General features: G+C 34.1%; 1 protein-coding gene across 4 annotated transcripts in view; it reads right to left on the minus strand.

Annotated features, from left to right (window-relative positions):
• Positions 1–19787, minus strand: part of LOC124181419 (elongation of very long chain fatty acids protein AAEL008004-like) — a 53359-nt gene that overhangs the window by 22281 nt on the left and 11291 nt on the right. The window contains exon 1 of one of the 4 annotated variants that reach the window (XM_046567988.1): positions 27–465. The exons of the other annotated variants lie outside the window; for them this stretch is intronic. The gene's annotated coding sequence lies outside the window, so the exon portion shown is untranslated. Of the gene's footprint in view, positions 1–26; positions 466–19787 lie in introns of those variants that run through there. 4 annotated transcript variants of the gene reach the window in all.

A 19787-nucleotide genomic window follows, 5' to 3' on the forward strand; every position in this document is an offset into this window, starting at 1 on the left:
CAACAAGTTGGGCATATTTTACTCACCGGAAATTCGACACCAGCTTCACTGCTGTCGTTATAAATTTCACAAAATCACTCTCCGACAGGCACTTTTTGTAAGATTGTTCCCGATCAGTTCGATCAGCGAATGTGCAACAACGGTATATAAAAGAAGTGTGTATAATACAGATATACAATATATATATATATATATATATATATATATATATATATGTAAGAGACCAGCAACAACAATAAAATCGGTGAATTGTCTCTCGAAGAAATGTCCAATTATGCCATTGGTAGTACGAATAATAGTTGCCGCCGCACGGATCGATATTGAATATTGCTATATTGTATAAAAGTTCGAAATCCGTTTATGTTAAAATGGTATAAAGAATTGTGCGATAAAGAAGAGCCGCGATACCGACGGACGCTCTCTCCTCTTGTTTCTTAACGAGATATCGCAAAGACTGACGGGCAGTTCCCTGGCGCATTGCTTTTAACCACGCGGCCATATTGGTGCCACCACTACCTCTACCTCTACCTCTGGCCATGCAGGCATAAGCCACGGTAAAATCTGCCCTTCCGCTGGCGTTCCTCGTTTATTCCACTCTTCGAGAGCGTAAGCAATCGCAGTCGGAAACCCCGTAAATTATTCCTCCGCGTTGGCTCGGTCCGCGTGTGCACCAGTGACGTCATCGATCGAAAAAGGTCGCCAGAAAAGGAATAATACACGCGAGGCGTTGCAATTTTTTCTTTTATTTTTTTAACCAATTAATCAATTTTCGATGAACTTTTTTCCTCACGAATAAACGAAAAGACAATGCAGGCTTTAGTTTGGGGAATGTAAGAGCGAATAAATTCAAGAGGACAAAAGTTCCGATAGATCAGAATCACAGAGGAAAAGAAAAGTTCAACGGGAAAGAAATTATTCTTCATCGGAAATGGAATAAGCTGCAGAGTTTTTTTTTTCTAATTATGCACTGAAACCCCCTATTTCCTTTTTTTTTTTTTTTTTTTTTTTTTTTTTTTTTTTTTTTTTTTTTTTTTTTTTTTTTTTTCGGCGTGACGAATCAACTGTGCTAATTTCATCGAAATCGGTTTTTGGCTGACAATCGTTTCCCTGACTGAAGCGGTTGATAGAAATCTTGTTGTTTTTTTTTTTCTTTTCTTTCTCTTCTTTTCTAATCGGAAAATTTGAAAATCATGTTCTTTTGTTATATCCTGCAACACAAGGAGAGGAAAGTAAAATTTAGAATGATCGTTTTTTTTCCGATGTCGGTGTAGGGTATTATTACAACAATAATTGGTAACAAATTTAATAATGATCGGAACGAACTTCAAGATATTTTGTACAAGTTATCGGAAACAAAACGAGAATTATAAATTTAAATTTATAATCTTTGAGACGTAGAAAACTGTTTGGTTGATCTACTTTGTTTTTTTTTTTTTTTTTTTTTTTTTTTTTTTTATCGCTTCCGCTATTTCACTTAATTCCCTTTCTCATAAAATCGCGATCATTGTATTTGAACCGGAAACGTAATAGTCGATCGTTTTTTCATCTACATAAATTACATCACAAATTATCATACAATTGCGAAATGTTTTTTTTTTTTTGTTGTTTCCCTTCTCTTTGAAACCATCGGAAAATCATTTGTAAATAGTTTAGAATTTTTCCTCCTTCTCTATAATATGGTCTGAAAATATATTTCGTTGGCCATGAAGTGAGTAAATAAAAGAGGATACCTCTTTCGATCGGTACAGCGCAATGTTGCTTACATATTGTGCAAATCGGTTTAAGCACGCGTTTGCGTCGTGTGAGGTCGACTGCCAGGAGGAAAAAGAAAAGAAGAGAGAGAGAGAGAGAGAGAGAGAGAGAGAGAGAGAGAAAAAAAAGGAATGGAATGAAAAAAAGTTGATGCGTATACTTGAATTGAAAATATGCGGGATACAGTCGAGAGAGAAGTGGCTTCGAAACGTGCTCATTGAAATATGTGCATACACCAAGAAATTTGAGTCCTTATCGACATTATTATTACCTCGGCGTAAAAGATTTTTTTTTTTTCTCCCGCTTCTTCTATTCGTTCGCTCTCTCTCTCTCTCCCTCTCTCTCTCTCTCTATCGATCTGCACTATGGATCTCCGTTCGTTAATTTACATATCTATCATTTGTTTCCAATCATACAGATCCGTATTTTTTTTTCTTACTGTTTTGATAATCACCGGTCGATTACCCTTGACGACTATTCTTGTTGACGGAAATCAGCTCTACTTGGTTCCGTTTTCTCTTGGGAGGCCTTAAATCGATCTTCGCATTACGGACGATAACGGTTCCGTAATTAGGAAGCAGAATTTTTAATTCACATACCCATAGAACGACCGTAATCGTCATATTTATCATTGCTCACACGATGAGTACTTGTAATGTCTGAGTTCAGTAAGTGAAACGGTTTCGTTCGAGAGAGTGGTAAGAATTAACCACGTGCTGCGGGTGTTTTATAAGTATAATGCCATACGGTTATTCAAAAATAATCTGAGTAACTACAGTGGAAATTTGATAAAAAATATTCAAAAAATACAATTGAAATTCCAAGTGACGTGTGCGTATAATTTTTCAAACACGTAGTTACGCGATTACGTAATTAGTATATTTTTAGTCAGTTTTTCTGCAGTGAAATTTACGCACGTGGTAAAATTTGAGTGTTTGCACGTTTCCTGTCTACACTGAGCTTTAACCCCGGAAAACAGACGGACCGGCATTCTCATGTTAATATTATAATCACCTATGTACGATTTGAAATTCATTGATTTTAATGTAATCGCAAGATTACAGGCAGAATAATAAATCGATAAAAAATCCTCAGCGAAATTCTGCCCAATGCTGATCGTTCAATGATCTGCATGAATCGGCATGCATGATTTAATAAACTTTTCCATTATACAGGTATAAAAAATTTATGAATGTAAAAATTGATGCCGCGATTAGACTCACCATACGTCAAAAGTCCGAACTTTGAGCTAATAAAAGTCAAATATCGCATGATCAGAAATAATATGCTAAAATGTTCAGGGCGATAAATTTTTTGAAAGAAATCTAAATCCTCCAGATAAGTGAAATGAAAAAATCAAGTCGTAGTTACATCGGAGGTAAAAAAACCGGTCACGCGTCATTTCAGTTCCGATTTAACCTTTTCGATTCGATGGATCAATAAATTTTGAGAACGCGACTATGGCATTCTTAAATTAAATTCTGCTGCTGCTGGTGATGATTTAAATTTTTTTTTACCATTTTACAGGTAAAAAAATTCGTGAATGTAAAAAAGTAAGGCCGTGATTAGACTCACCGTACGTCACAAGTCCGTACTTTGAGCTAATAACAATCGAATAATGCATAATCAGAAATAAAACGACACTAAAAACGCGATTACTTCATAAACTGTTCAAATGAATAAATAAGCTTTTGAAAAAAAACTAAATCTTCTATACGAGAGAAGAGACAAAATCAATTTATATGTTACATCGATGGTAAAAAAAAAACTAGTAACGCGTCATCCCCGTTTCGAGTTAATCATTTCAAATCGATGGATCGATAAATTTTGAGAAGCTGATCACAGCGCTCCCAGATTTTAAGAATTCAACTCTGTTGTACCCTGGAGTTAAATTTGGAACTATGTCCTCGCGTATATCCCACATAACATGAAATCTTTCTAAGGAACTTTCGATAAAATATTTTATAGAAAGATTATGAAAATATTTTTAAGAACAACAACAATCAAGAAATCGTTTGCAAGTTTCTGGCGCGGAAATTTTCAATTTGCAGCAACCTTTTTTTGAAATATTTTTGAAAAGTTTCTTTCCTTTCATGAAAGATTTCAGAAAGTTCTCTGAAATATTCATGATTATTTTTATTTTTACCCCCCCAATCGGTGAAAACCCATTTGTAAGAAAGAAAGAAATGATCACCGTGACCGTCATAATCGTCGAATGTCATTAATACACCAAAATAAATTCAGAACACGCGCGTCACTATTTATGTCATCGTTTCAATTATCGATATTTGAACGCTTACGTTGAAAAATATTCAGGACCCGATCCCCGGTTTGGGTTATTTTTTCCTTAATTGACGTTCTGTTATCAAGATAAAAAATGTGTGCGCTTTGTTTGTTTCTTTATTTCTGCAACTTGACGGGAAAACGTGAAGAGAAATAAAAAAGGGAGTGCAGATTTCATTGAACCGAGGAATTGGGATTTTTTCGTCACAATAATTAATACAGCTTTACCCACCGTTTCGCATGCAAATTAATCGCGGTGTTTAGGAAATTTGTCAAAGTCAATCACACGCCGATTTTTCTTACTGCAATAATCGCTGATGTGTAATAAAAATTGCAGATAGCGTGGAGATAAAAGGAAAGAAAAAAAATCGAGTATAATAATTACGAGGACATTTGACGCTTGGGTTATATTATCGGCCTCTTGACGCAACCTCTACTGTTATTTATAATAACAATAATTATTGACGTTTAAAAAAAATGCGTGCATAAACGAGCGCGGAAGCTGCTGCTGGATAAGTATATTTACGTGGGTACGACATTAAAATAATCTTGTATTTCCTAGTGTGCAAATAATGTGAAATGATCAACTCGGGGTAAATATGGCTGCTAAAAATTCGTAAGGTCATCCGACACGTATAACAAACTACGGGATTATATTACGTATATAACAATATAGATATACCTAATACATCTAGATAGATCTAACATTTGGCAAATCATCCGAGCTTTCAGGGACGTGCCCGGATTTCGTGCAGGATTTGACAAATTGATTTTCGGACTTGTTTCTGCAGAAGTTGAAACTATAAATCAATTCGATTTACAATTCGATGTACGTGAGTATCAATTTCGTCCCACGTCATGTACACTGAGAGAAATTTTTATTCATCAACTATTTTCATTTTTTACCGTTTTTGACGTTAAAGGCTTGTTTAAATAAAAAAGTAGAGTAAACCTCAGAAACTAATTTTGCCTCGCAATTACCAAAAAAGGACCGATAATGGCGCAAAATGGTTAGGCGTACCTCGTTTTTCGTAATTCCAACAATATTCGAACAGTTTTTTGTAACGATACCTGTTTTACCCAAATTTTTCTAGGTACTGCAACAAATGAAATGTTATACTGTAGTTTGCTCGTCAATTAAACGATACGGCGAAGAAGGAAGAGCAAATTAAATTGAAATATGGCGAAAAAAAGTAGACGAATAGGCAATTATCGTTATTTGAGTGTCTGTAATAAATATCTTTGCGATAATTGTTTATTGAAAAGTCCCACGCTGCTCGTGTATATCTGCGCTGAATTTTTTTTTCCTCTTCTATCTCTCCTTCTGTATCTTTTTATTATACGTAAATAGTATATTTTGCATATTCCCCCATTACGATTCTGCAGCATCAAATCGGAGAACGATGTTTGAATAACAGTTGAGGAAACAAGTAAGTGGTCAACTTTTTGCGTTACTCGGTCTAGCGTGAATGTCGGCGATTAGTCATCACCTTAATATTTCTTACATCTTAAGCGGTTCGTTCGATTCCCGATATACAGGCCAAGTTTTATCGCCGTTGAAAAATCAAAGAGGCGGCAGAAGTTCTGCCAACTTTAACGAAAGACTTTTACCTCTCGGACAAACGTCGCGATGATGATTTTTCATTAAAAACCGATTCATTATCGGCTCTCGAATCTTTTCGGTTCGATCGATTCATCCATATTTCGGCTACATCTATCCCGAAAATTTACGCGCCAAACTTATTAACACCGCGTCGTTTGCGTCGTAAAACTTTTTGCCTGAAATTGCGGTCTGCGGTAAACAGTGAAAAAATTGCAGGCAACTCGAATAAACAAAACATTTTAATATGTAGGTGATACGGTGAAACAGTAAAACTCATGTTTAAATATTCAGACGAATGATTTCACTTCACGGATACACGCGAATTGGCTTGAATGGCTGCATTAAACAAAAATTCAATTATAACATTAAACTGTTAGAACGAGATTATAAAATAGAATTCATTTCATCGTGGGACATTATTCCCTACACTCGTAGAAATTCGGTGTTAAATTTAACACGAAGAACGAACGATTTACACCGATGATATTTAATTTTACACTAATCGTTGCTGACTTTTGTTGACACGGTAAATTTTCTGACAGTTTATGTGGCCTCGCACAATTTTATTCGCTCTTTTCTTTTTTTCATGATTATTTATTCCTCGTCGATTATTTTCTTCTTGAAAAATATTTCGAGTTGAGAAAAAGGAGGGAGAAAAAAAAAAAAAAAAATGCGAATCGTTTTTCAACCGACATTAAGTCCGAGTTCGGAAGGAAAAGTGATGCGAAAAGGATTCATCGTCCTTGACGAAATTGAGATGAATAATCTCTATAGTTACATCAAGTTCACGGAATTCCACAAACGTGATTAAATATACGTAGAAGGAAAATTCCCTTTGACGTCATCCCGGATTATTCATTAGATACGAATACACGCGCGTCGTTCAATAACACGTTTCTTCGTACGAACGAACTTGACCCTCCGGTTTTAAACTATTACACTGTCCGTCCTCCGCGCTGACGGATAATTTAATTACCGATGATCATTAAAAAGTTGAGCCGCTGCTCGACGGACGGAAATTCATCTCCGCGTTTCAAGATCGTTCCGTTGTTGTTTAAAATATCTCCGCGATTTACTTACACTAGTATCGACTTAATATTGACACTTGGAGCTCCAACTCTTCCAACTCTGCACGTGAAAGTTGCAAGGATTAACTAACTGGCGTTCAACGCTCCTGGCTATTGTTGTATATATTCTTCGACTTTTTCTCTGTTTTTTTTTTATTTATTTTTTTTTATTCGAACGACATTGAAATCAATATTGCCGCGTCATGCCAGTGCAAGATTGATCCCGCGTCGTAAATACTGTTACTGTAAAAAAAAAAAAAAAAAAACAATTACAATCACATAAAATAACTAAATAAGTATAATATACACATATGTATATATGTTACATATAATACATCATTGTTTGTATCGATTATAATTTTTATAACCTGCGCATTAAGCCATCCGTTGCGCAAATTAAACTATTGACACGTCATTTTACGATTTATCATACGTTTCAAGTAATGGCTAAATTTAAACAAATTTCGGTCTTTGCGATTGCAAAAAAAAATTCACACGAAATAACGACGACGGGTATACGTGCGTATAGTACGAATTGCATCCTCCGTGTTTAAGGACGTTGACTTGTTGCGTTTTGGCTGAAAGACGATGACAAAATTGCGAAGGAAATAAAAATGAGGGAAAAACCTGTCGTTGATTAGTTTCGATATGAGAAATAAGTCGATGTTGAAGCTTACGTGAATTTTATGGAATTTGGATTTAACAAAAAAAAAAAAAAAAAAAAAAAAATAAATACAAATCAACATTCACGCAGAGATTTACCTGCAAGGGGCCGAAATTTGTTCGAGGTGCGTCGTTGTTTCTCCGTCGACGGGACGAAAGCCCCTGATACGAAATTAAGGAGTACACATCGGTTAGAATTAACAGCATTCGAGGAACGGCCTTGGCACACTGTGCACGAGCCGCATAATGCGCACTCATCGATTATACGGTGCAATTGTTATTGGTAACAGAAGCGCCCGCAAACATAGATGTATAATATATTATATGTCGCGAGGCGATTCGCCGAACGGCCGAGTGACCAACTTTGGGGACGAGTAGCAATCACGGCTACTCTTGGGTCTTGGGCTTGTTTAGGCTGTGCATGAGGTGTGTGGTCATATTACTGTACCAACTGCTTCGTGTGACATTCGGGCATGTCATGCGTGTGAACGACCAGAAATTAGGCACAATATACAGCGTGCCGCTGTATCAGGTAGGGGGATAATATTGTCTCTCTGTACGTCGATATAATACTTAGGGAAAATGTACCATTTTAGGACACTTTAATACCCTGTGTGACCGTAAATTGATCCGTGGCATTTGCATAAGAATAAAAATCTGGAAATACGTTTAGGCCAAAAGTACCATAAATGGCCAGTAATACCCTATGTGGCCATAAATTGACCCATTTATGGCCAAATCGATTGCATGTCAATAAGAACCTGGAAACACGTTTAGGACAGAAGTACCGAAAATGGCCACTAGTACCCTATGTGGCCATAAATTGATCCATTTATGGCCATATCCATTGCATGTCAATAAGACCCTGGAAACACGTTTAAGACAGAAGTACCGAAAGTGGCCACTAGTACCCTATGTGGCCATAAATTGATCCATTTATGGCCAAATCAATTGCATATAAATAAAAACCTGGAAATTCGTTTAGGGCAAAAGTACCATATATGGCCAGTAATACCCAATGTGGCCATAAATTGATCCATTTATGGCCATATCCATTGCATGTCAATAAGAACCTGGAAACACGTTGAGGGCAAGAGTACCATGGCTATTATTACCGTACGTGGCCATAAATTGATCCATTTATGGCCAAATCAATTGCATATAAATAAAAACCTCGAAATTCGTTTAGGGCAAAAGAACCATATATGGCTATTATCACCGTACGTGACCATAAATTGATCCATATCAAGCGTATCTAACAAAATGTTTGGTCACTATTACCGTACATGGCCATAACTTAATCCATTTGTGGCCGTATCAATTGCATATAAATGAAATCCTGGGCACAAACGGCACAAAAGTGTTAGGTTGGCTCTGACTGTTGTAAACTTGGATTTTCAAGTAATTGAATGGTCAGAAGTGCCATGGACATACCTATACCGCGGAAGATTTTCTCCTGATTCAATGAATAATTGAATAGATTTCTAGTACCAAAAACAATTGAAACGCTTTACATGGTTGGCAAAAGATGGCGCACTGGTCACAAACGGTGCCTATACCGTATTCTATGGACGATCACTTCGACAACTAATTTGCGGGTTTCGATGTGGACGTGGATGTCGATTTACCCGTCTAAAGATTCGTTGTGTAACCCAGCTTGAGCACTCCGAGTGACCGCAGGGGGCGAGCGAAAAGTGAAAAGTGGTTTACGCAAAATTTACAGTCCTGCACGCCGCCCGGCGAAATTTTTCCATGTGACTAATCAATAATATGGCGTTGTAATAATTATTGGGATTGATTTATAACAGCTAATTATGGACGGTTGTTCGCCGGATATTTTCATACAACTAGACTAAGAGGTTGCATGTCGGCAGAAAATTGATACTTTTTATACTTAATTATATTAACAATAAGATATAGCCGGACATTGGGCCATTATTATCGAATTAGCGTAACCGTAAGTTACGAATTGGGTCTCTTTGAAAATGAAGAAGTTGTGATTAGTGAAATTATCAGCAAAAGCTTGGATGTATGTCGGTGATCCGTTTGGAATGCCGTCGAAATTGCTAGAAACCCAGTAGATCCGATCGATTTCACTCCGCGCAATGGCTTATTTCATTAAAAATCAGTAAAACAGATGTTCTTTTTGTCGTTCAACATTAGTTCAATGATGTGGATTAAATATTTGAAGATGTCAACGTGATAAAAAAACGTATTTCAATGAATTTGTAGAAAATACACTCTTCAGATTGAAATGATCCATTGAAGAGTACACGTATTATATACATATATGCTTATGATTCTCGTATTTCATAATATTTTTGTATTTTGAAACAGTTCCCTGCGATATGATGATTTGATGAATACCTTAATGTACGACTATCTTGTAATACAATTGATAAAACGACTCGATTTTCAATATTGATTAATAATCAAAGACTCCCGTTACCTCGAAAAAAAAATATATAACAAGAATAGGCTGAAATTGAAACGAACAACATAGAAAATAGTTAAGCAGCTTGAACTGTTTTTCAAAAATTGACACTCGGCATGTTTGACGACTAACATTCCAAGACTAAAGTTTTAGAATATTTTTATAAACTCAACCATCCGCACTTTAAATGTGGGATGGAGTGTTTTGTACGTAATATCGAGGCTGGTACAAAATTACAGTGAAAGTGGACCGAAGATGAAATTTCATGAAACTAGAGATCGAGAGTTCTCAGCGGAGTTTCGCGCCAATACGATATAATATAAGTATGCATGCTTCGCGTATACACCGTGGGAACTTCTTCGACTTGCTTCGATTTTTACGACTCTATGAAAATCGTAAATACCAAAGCCAAGTGGCAAGAATAGCGATAGAAAAATTGGAAAAAAAAAAATTAAATAACTAACCGAGCAATACAAAACAAAAATTGTTTTCCGGAAGAAACATATTATATACAGCATGCAAGAGGCTTAGACTGAAATTTCTTTCATTGAGTAAAGATGAGTATATAAATATAAATCGAGAAGTTATCGAAACCTCGTTTCTTTTTTTTAATCTGTCTCATTTTTTCTGCGATCCTGTAAGAGAAAAAAAAAAAAAAAAATATGATACAAGATGACACGTCGGGTGAAAAAAACTCTTCCCGTAGAGAATCATATTATAAAACGATGCACGTACATCGAATTTGTTACTTAGGATAAAACGAAGATTTTTTCAAACAAACGTATCGTTTTTTAGCGATCAGAAAAAAAAAAAAAAAACAAAAAAAGAATACAAGAATAAACGACAATTTGGAAATCACTGATCATAGATCCTGTACGTCAGTTATAAACACACACGAGAAACCGTTTCTCCCAGCGTTTATGTTACATATAAGCATATCGAAATTTGTCCTCGAATCCTATCACAGACGTTTCTATGGGTGTGTTTTTTTTATTTTCTATTTTTTTTTGCAGAAAGTAAATCAGTCGGGCGTTTTTTTTTTTTTGTCTTTTTCATTCTTGTCAATTCGAATTTTCGATCGCGTGTTTGTTTGATTTTCTTTTTTTTCATTCCTCGAGCCAAAACTCGTGTGTTTATTACTATCTGATATAACAAAAAGTCGAACGTATCCGCGACTATTTTTTTTATGCTGTGTGATAGAATTAATTTATTCTGTTCCACGGTCTTTCTCTTTTATTTTCTCTCTCTTTCTCTCTCTCTCTCTCGCTCTATCTCTCTTCTAATTCCCCGCGATCTTCCGGATATAACTGTAATTACGTTGCAATATGTAGGCATGCTTATTTTCGATAACTCGTAACCTTCGTCCGCGTTTAAATCTGTCGGTAGACGGGTTTTTTTTTTTTTTTTTTAATCAATTTTTTCGTTTCTATTTTTTTCTTGTTTTTACCCTGTTACAGAATGCGTAACGTTCGATATCGTATGTAATGCGACGTGTTGTCAATCTTACAAGTTCGTAACCTTGTTTTATTTCGGGTACATAAACGTCGAGATTTTCACTCCACGATGGAAACGATCTTGCAACGGAAGTGGCGATGATTTTCGCATAAGAGCGAAATGAAATGAAGATTAAAAAAAAAAAGAAATACAGGGAAGAAATGTCGTTTGTTGAGATTTTCAAAATTTCACGTTACATATTATGAAATTACACGTTATACTGGATAATATATGCAAACGATTCTGGGTATATTGAAAAACAAGATAATTTCAATTTCTTCAGACGTGAGTTTAAATATTGTTGTTTGAAAAACACGGTAGTTTTAATTTCCTCAAAGGCGAGTTTAACGAAATGAAAAAAGCAAACAAAAAATTGACACGCACAGAGCTGAAAATGTATTGGACGTTGAATGCAGAGATTTCGCAACAGCGTATAATAAATTGTAAATATTACATCTACGGTTAATTAAAATTCAACATTAAATTTGAGGGTTATTTTATCACAAGCTCGTTTCTTGAATAACAAACATGTAAGAAGTTTGAGGGTCAGAGTCGGTCCTCGAAATCGGCTTGTAATTGACTTGTTTCAATTATCCATAGATCGAAATTTTCAATCCCGCGGTTGCGTACAATTTCACCACCGTACCGTATGCCTACGCATCTGTGCAGAAGAAGTTTCCAGATCTTTTTTTCTTGCGAACGAGACTTTCCAAGTCAACGAATTATTGCAAAACACGTACAGGTACATTCACACATGTATCCACGCCCATATATCGCTTTACCAATAAATATCTGTATAATGTATTAATTCAAGTATGTTTGGTTAAGAGAAAATAATTCGAAAAACGAAAAATAATTTTTAAAACACACACGCACATATATAGACATATATATATATATATATATATATATATATATATATATATATATATATATATATATTTACCATCGTCAAACGGGAATAGATTGTCCATTTTTTCGAAAGTTGATACATAAATATATAAATATATATATATATTATTTTTCTTTGGGATATATATAATAGATATGTATAATCTGAAAATTGCAATGGTCGATCGAATTGCTATCATAATTATGATGATAAAATTTTATTCCGCGCAGAGACATTCGACCAGGAATAATAGCAGGAGAAGAGGATAAAGTGAAGAGTAAAGAAGAGTAGAGAAGAAAAAAAGGAAAATAGAAATTTCAATTTACGCAACGAGCCTCGACGATTGGATATAATGTAGATTATTGCACAATATAGAATGTGACCGTATATAAACGAGTAACGTTGCAGAATCCGGAACGTGAAAATTTTGAAATATCCAACCATATTACAATACACACGCATCGCACACGTATACACGTGTACCTCATTCTTCGATTGATTATTATAAATATAACACCGCGTGTAACGTAATCAGTTGCATTCGTCGTTAATTTGCGTTATGATAATTCACGTGCGCTCGACGCGATTCGTGTATTTTTTTCATTTTTTATATCTCTCTCCGACTATTTTTCTGCAATTCGCTGAGCGCGCAAATATTTCACGTGTCAATCGTTTCAAATAAATCATAGAATAAAATGAAAACACAAGCGGCAAACTGATGAGATTTTAATGACAAAACATCGAAGGAAAAACAACAGCAACTGACTTTTTGGTTACAATTTCTAGAGCCTGACGATTTTTTTTTTTTTCAAAGTGTACATCTACGATTAATATATATATTATATATATATATATGGAAATTTTTCTGAGCTTTTATACGTCCGGCGAGTTTTGACTTATTCGATGAAAAAAGGAAAGTAATTGATCATGAGAGACCGATTACATTCTAATGATTAGATTCTAACGAAAGTGACCTCTGATTTGTACATATAATGAGTATATTACCGAGTAAACAAACGACTTACTTTTTTCAAACAGTTATGTTAAAACAGGTTGTAGAAAGGTGATATACTGTATACCTATATGTACGTACAGATGAAAAAAAAAAGAAAACAAAAAAAAAAAAAAATAAATAAAAAAATCGTTTTAAAGTACAAGCTAAATTATACACACAGGTGTCTATAATTGACGGCAGTTTTGCCCTGTAGTGATCATTAATTTTCTGACCCGACTGTCACAGGCGTTAATACTGTCATGTATCGCTAAAATATTTTCCCCGCGATAGGTTAAGATTATGAACCACCTTATTGAAAGGCTTTTACGCGATACACGTGGACAGTGATTACAAGCTTGTCACTTTCGCATTAATTTTCTCAATCCGCAGGCAAGTTTTCAGCTTCGTCATTATTAAGACAGGCTCTGTTACTTAATACACGCGTCATGCGTATAGATTTATATTATAATGCGAAGAAGCCTTGACTATATCGAGATTTAATAAATAAAAATTTCCCTCGATTTTAGGCAGGTGTATGTATATACATACATATATATATATATATATATATATATATATATATACATATATATATACAGATATAGATGCGTGATCCCCATGGACGTATATTCCTGAAAAATATTAACTCATTCTTATCATTTTGACAAGGCGAGCCAACCTTCTTAATAGACATTTATCGTCCAAGCCAATTCCAGAAAAATTAAAAGAAAAATTGAGCATTCTAACTATTTCAATTATGAATAATTGTTAAACCGAAAAAATCTATTAGTTTTGCAAATGCCGGGCCGTTAGGAATTATTATTAGATAGTACATACAAAATGAGAAAAATTATTCCCCTAAAAAAAATATTTAAAAAATACAAAAAATAAATTCTCCGCTCTGAACTATGGCTCGAAATGTTTGTTTTGGGACCCAGAAATTATGTGAATTTTTGTGAAAAAAAATAAAAAATGGCGTTTTTTTTTCTTAGGACCGTAAAAGGGCTTGTAGCATTTTTTAAAAAAGAATTGTTGGGACGAAAAATCTGAAAAAAATGGTGAGTGCTTTTTTTAGGTTTTAGAATCATATAAAAAATAGTGAAGCAAATTGGCGAGGGTCAGGGAAAATGTCCTCTCAGTTGGCATGGAATACCTCATGTGTGTATATATATATATATATATATATATATGCAAATGTATATATTATTTATAGTTGGTATTCATAAAACATCATTTATCTATACAAGCTGCTTGTCTTTCATTCGTGGTGGCCTGAGTTTGTACGGGAAAGTATTTTATTCGTTTCTTTAGTCCAAAGTTCTTATTCCTTATCAGATTATTGTATATTATACGGCACGAATAGCCTCGAATATTCACGAAAAACTTTATTCGGGCACTGGACGAAGCGAAAACGTCGCGTTATACGTACGTATAAACAGATGAGACAAAAATTTCGTTTGGTCAGAGATGTTATTTCTTCTATTTTTTGTTCCTTATTTTCTCAATTACGATTTACATATGAATCTGATATTCGACTGACCGCAGGTGATTTAAATTATTTATGTATCTCAATTTCGAACGGCGAATGCGAAAGTGGTATTGTACCAAATGAGATTATAATATATCAGCAGCAACGACAAGATGAAGGAGAAAGAAAAGAGGAGAGAAAAACAAGTAATGAAAATAAGTGAAAAGAAAATCAAACGAGACTTTGCATTTTTTAGAATAACGTATATCAAAATAGTTGATTAAGGTGAGTCGAAAAATCTAAAAATTGTTGGTTGCCCTCAAAAATCAAACTTATCGCTGAGACAAAGGTCTCCGTGCAACGATTCGATTTTTTGAAAATTTTTAGAGGCCGCGCGGGACGCTCAAAAACGCCATTCTTAGCGTTAAATTAACGTAATCACTGATAAACGGAAACAGATCGTTCCAAAAATTCTGATTTAATTATATAAGGTGCCCAGGAATATGCTCTCTCAAACTGATGTTTGCGGAACATTAAAAAATGGTTCATATCTTCGAGAGAAATTTTTGAAAATTGATATTTTCACTATTTTTCAATTAAATATCATTAAATGCTGATTTTCTTCCTTCTAAAACGTTTTTGTATTCTTTCCATCTTCTTTCTTGCAGAGCTCGGCATCCGTATTGCTTAAAATGCCAAAATTGCTGAATAATGAAGATTTATTTTGGAAATTTTCATATTCTGTTGATTCACACTAACTTTCTGTTCAATCATCGTTATATTTCTCAAAAAAGTTTATCGAAGGAAAAATTCACGCAGAAAGAAGTACATTTTATCAAAACCATTTCAATTTTGAGTGAACGAAAATATTTATATATATATTTTTGAGGGTATCAAACAATTTTTAGAGTTTTCGACTCACCCTAATATATATATATATATATATATATATATTTGTAATTACCTACCAGGTATAATACCAATACACTGTAAAATGCATCGATAAAATGAAACTAGTATTACGGGTAAACGCGTTTATCATTCACATACATAAAATATATGTATATTAAGTAATATCGTGTAAAGACCACGTTAAATTTTATAAGTAGGTTAAGTTGAGAAAAAAAAAATGTTTGTATAGGTGTAAGTTATTATTATACGTATATATACATACATATATGCACGTAATAATAGTTGCATAACCTTATAGCCGAAAGTATTAACAGCTAAGTCAAACTTACGCCGTATATGCACGCGGATTAAACTGCGTACGTATGTGTAACATACCGTTTTTTTCTTATCTATGTATAATACATACGTGTACGTACGTAAATACATACATAACTTTAATCTTGACACTCGTGACGCATTTATATTGTCGCAATCTTTCGCTGCTACTCTGATGCAGCGTTTCAACGGCGCCTCAATAATTATTACTGTTCAGAAACGATGCGAAATAATGAGGTGTACCTTCTTTGTACAATAGTAAGAGGGAAGCAAAAAATTTGCAGCCTCTGGGCAGACTTAAGCCCGTACGTCCCAATTTTATACAGCGTAAACGAATAATTGTTTGTTTTGTACGAATTCTATAGTTGTTTTTTTTTTTTTTTTTTTTTTTCCTTTCGTTTTTCCTTCTCAAGCAGAATATAACCGCAATTATGATTGCGGAAATTATTTCGAATTGCAGGTTCTCTGACTCTCAAGTTCCAAGGGGATTCTGTTCAGTATTATATCAATGATTGAAGAATTGATTTAACTGAAAAGGAATTGAAATTTTCATTCATATGATCGTCCGTGAAAGAAATCTGAAAATCAACTTAGAATTCTGATCGTACGATTATATATTTTCATCAAGAATTTGTAATTTGTATGTGTATTATACATATACCGCGACAATCTGTTTAAACTTGAAAATGAACCGCGCATGCGCGAGTTTTATCGGCTGTTCGCGCAGGCTGGCCAATCCGAGTTTTCAGCTGTCGAACTCTTTCTCCCCGCGATGCGGTTGATACGAATTTTCGAGGTTAGAATATCAAATAATCGAGGCAGCGACTCGGAAAGGTTTCGGAAGCGTTTGTTGTCGGGTCGGAAAGTTCATTCTTCGAAGAACGCTCGGAATTCAACGCTTACGCTCTTTGAAAATTCAAACGCAGACATTTTGCGTAGGTTGGCCCGCCTGCGTCGCGGACAAAATTATCGCTGCGGGAAGATTTGGCCGACCAATGAGATTCGATTATTTGGCGCATGCGCGGTTCATTTTCAAGTTTCAAGAGATTGTCCCGGTATATGTAATACAATTCGATGGCAAAGATGCGGTATTTTTTTCACCCGTAGTTGTATTAAAAAAAAAACGATTATTCTTTACGTGACAAACAATCAGTGATATATACACGATGTAGAATACTGACGATGTAAGATTTATAAATATTGTAGCAAATTAAAATTTTTTAAAAATATATTCAAAGTATGTTGTGGATGTGTATCTTATTCAAACAACTTGTAATGAACAATTCTAAATACGTTGATTTTTATACGCGTCATAGATATCACATAAATTGTTTATTCGACAAACGTTGACATTTTTTCATTGCCTTTCAAATTATGCACGTGTTTCAATTATATAATTACAAACATCAATCACGATCTTGGAATTACTGAATTTTTCATAAGGCACAAAAAATAAAAAATAAATTTATAGGTATATGAAAATTTAATAGCAATAGCAATAAACTCTCGTCAAATTTCGCTTGTTTTTTTTTTCTTCCTTTCTTCTTCCGTCTACATCATATGTCTATATGTATGCATGAATTTCAATACGTAGACACAAACTTGGTTCAAATTTGGAATTAAAATTAGTGCCAATTTTTCAGGGAATTGCGAGGTAAAAAAAAAAAAAAAAAAACAGTCATGAACATTTTGCGGATTATTTTGTATGTAACAAGTGTGTGTGTACGTGTGAAGGTTTTTTGCACGTCTTTGCTTAGTTAGTCCACCTGCAATTCCGCGGCCGTGAGGGTCAAGGTTAAGCAAATGCACGTTAATTAGGCTTCGATCTTCAACGTTGCGAAATTATTCACTGCAATATTATTGCTAATGAAATCTTACTGCACTTAATAACAGTCAACTACTTAAATACAACGTTTAAACACCAATTAATAAATTAAATTAACATCGCAAATATGTACAATGTACATACGTGTATGTGTACCTATATGCATAATATATTCATAATATACATACATATAAAATCATAAATTTGCACAAATTTCGTTTCGTGTACACGAATTTTATACACCGTAATTGCAGATATCCTAGTTATATGATAAACGGAGAATTGCTTTTGCGATCTGTGCCCAACTTGTTATTATCATTATTATTATTGTTGTTTTTATTATTATTATATCATTATTGGTATTATTGCTATTACGGAAAAGAACGTATGAGTATTAGCCTACATTTCAATGAGGCAGGATGGCACGAATCTCATGAAGGTTGAAAAAAAAAAATTGTACGAAACTAATGATTAATTACGCGTGCAGTAATTATGCCGTGCGTCATTTGACTACCGATTAATACACGTTAAATGGAACGAGCGTATAACGACAAAGAGAAGAAAAAATGAAAAAGAATCGCTTCCTTATTATACAAGCTATATTTTATGAAAAAAATTAAAAAATTAAAAATAATGCCCAATCTTTACAAACGTGTTAAAGATGGCAGTTCAACCATACGTAACGAGTATTTTATATGGAGAGATGAATGATTTTGTGCAGAATGTATTATAGTACGAAGATGTGTGGTATATACGTCGGGGAAAAAGACAAATTCGGGCTGCGGGAAAGAAATTTCGAAACGCGTTAGTAAAAGGATCGAGGGTGAAATGACTCGAGATTTTCGTGACACAATAATATTTTTGAGTTGAATTAATTGAAATTAATTCATGTATTAGAACTAATTTTTTTTATTTTAAATTGAGATTTTTTAATTTTTTTTTTTAAATTTCAATTCATTCATCTGTACGAATGTATCGTCTGTCATTTTAAATTGATTTTTTCAACTCAGATAAATTTCATTGATTCAACTTAATTCAGTTCAATTTTTTTTTTTTTACTCCTTAATATTCGACAATTCATTCTAATTAAAGTAAATTTGAAAAAATTTCAACACATTCTTTCGTATCTCCTGTCAGTTGAAATTAATCTTACTTTCGTTTTAAATTCAACTTAATTCATATCATATTGATTTAATTTTTTTATTTTTTTTTTTTTGCATGTCTTTAAACCGATGCTGTAAACAGATAATTTTTGCACAAATCGTTGAAAACAAACACTGCACAATTTAAGCCCCGGAACTTTCGCGGATGTAGGCGAAATTTTTACTACAAACCGTAAAATTGCAGTATTTAATTGGCGTGGTGATAATCGCGAATTAACGAAATTAACTAAACAAATATTTGTCGCATAAGTATACACATATAACATGTGCATACATATTGTAAGAAAATTTACAAGTATGTGCAAAGCGAATAAATACATTATACCTCACATCATTTATTCTCTCGAAGCGTCGTAAATCGTCGTGACAAGCGTTTTGCAAGAATGTAAGCAATTTCCACTTGTTATTTTTTTTATTTTTATTTTTTTTCTTCATTTTTATGATTTTAAATTACGGAAACAGGTACATGCAAATTATCGATTACACTGTCAAGATTTTTCAAGTGGAATTCTTCGAGTCTGCTTCTGATTTTACGTATCAGCGTGACTTTCCACTATCGTTGATCAAAATTTTATCATAGCTTTAACCGATCGTCATGCTAGAAGACCAGGATGAACTTGACTGACGTTATATCGAACAGAATTTTTCAAGGGGCGGCTCGATTGTATTGTAAGATCAATGATGGCCTTTACGCAACTTGGAATTATAGTTGCATGAAATTAGGTAACGATAAATGACACGTATTAACGATTCGTACATGTCGTGTATAATATCAACGCCTTCCAGCGTTCATCGTCACGGAAAAGTTATCAGTTAATGGAAATTCACGCGTGGGCAATTAAAATTGATTCTAAGAAGAAAGAGAAGAAGATATAAGGCGATTAAAGCCGAGAGAATTAGTGCATTTCATTCGATTTATAAG

The sequence above is a fragment of the Neodiprion fabricii genome, chromosome 4, assembly GCF_021155785.1.
Source record: "Neodiprion fabricii isolate iyNeoFabr1 chromosome 4, iyNeoFabr1.1, whole genome shotgun sequence".
Lineage (NCBI taxonomy): Eukaryota > Metazoa > Arthropoda > Insecta > Hymenoptera > Diprionidae > Neodiprion > Neodiprion fabricii.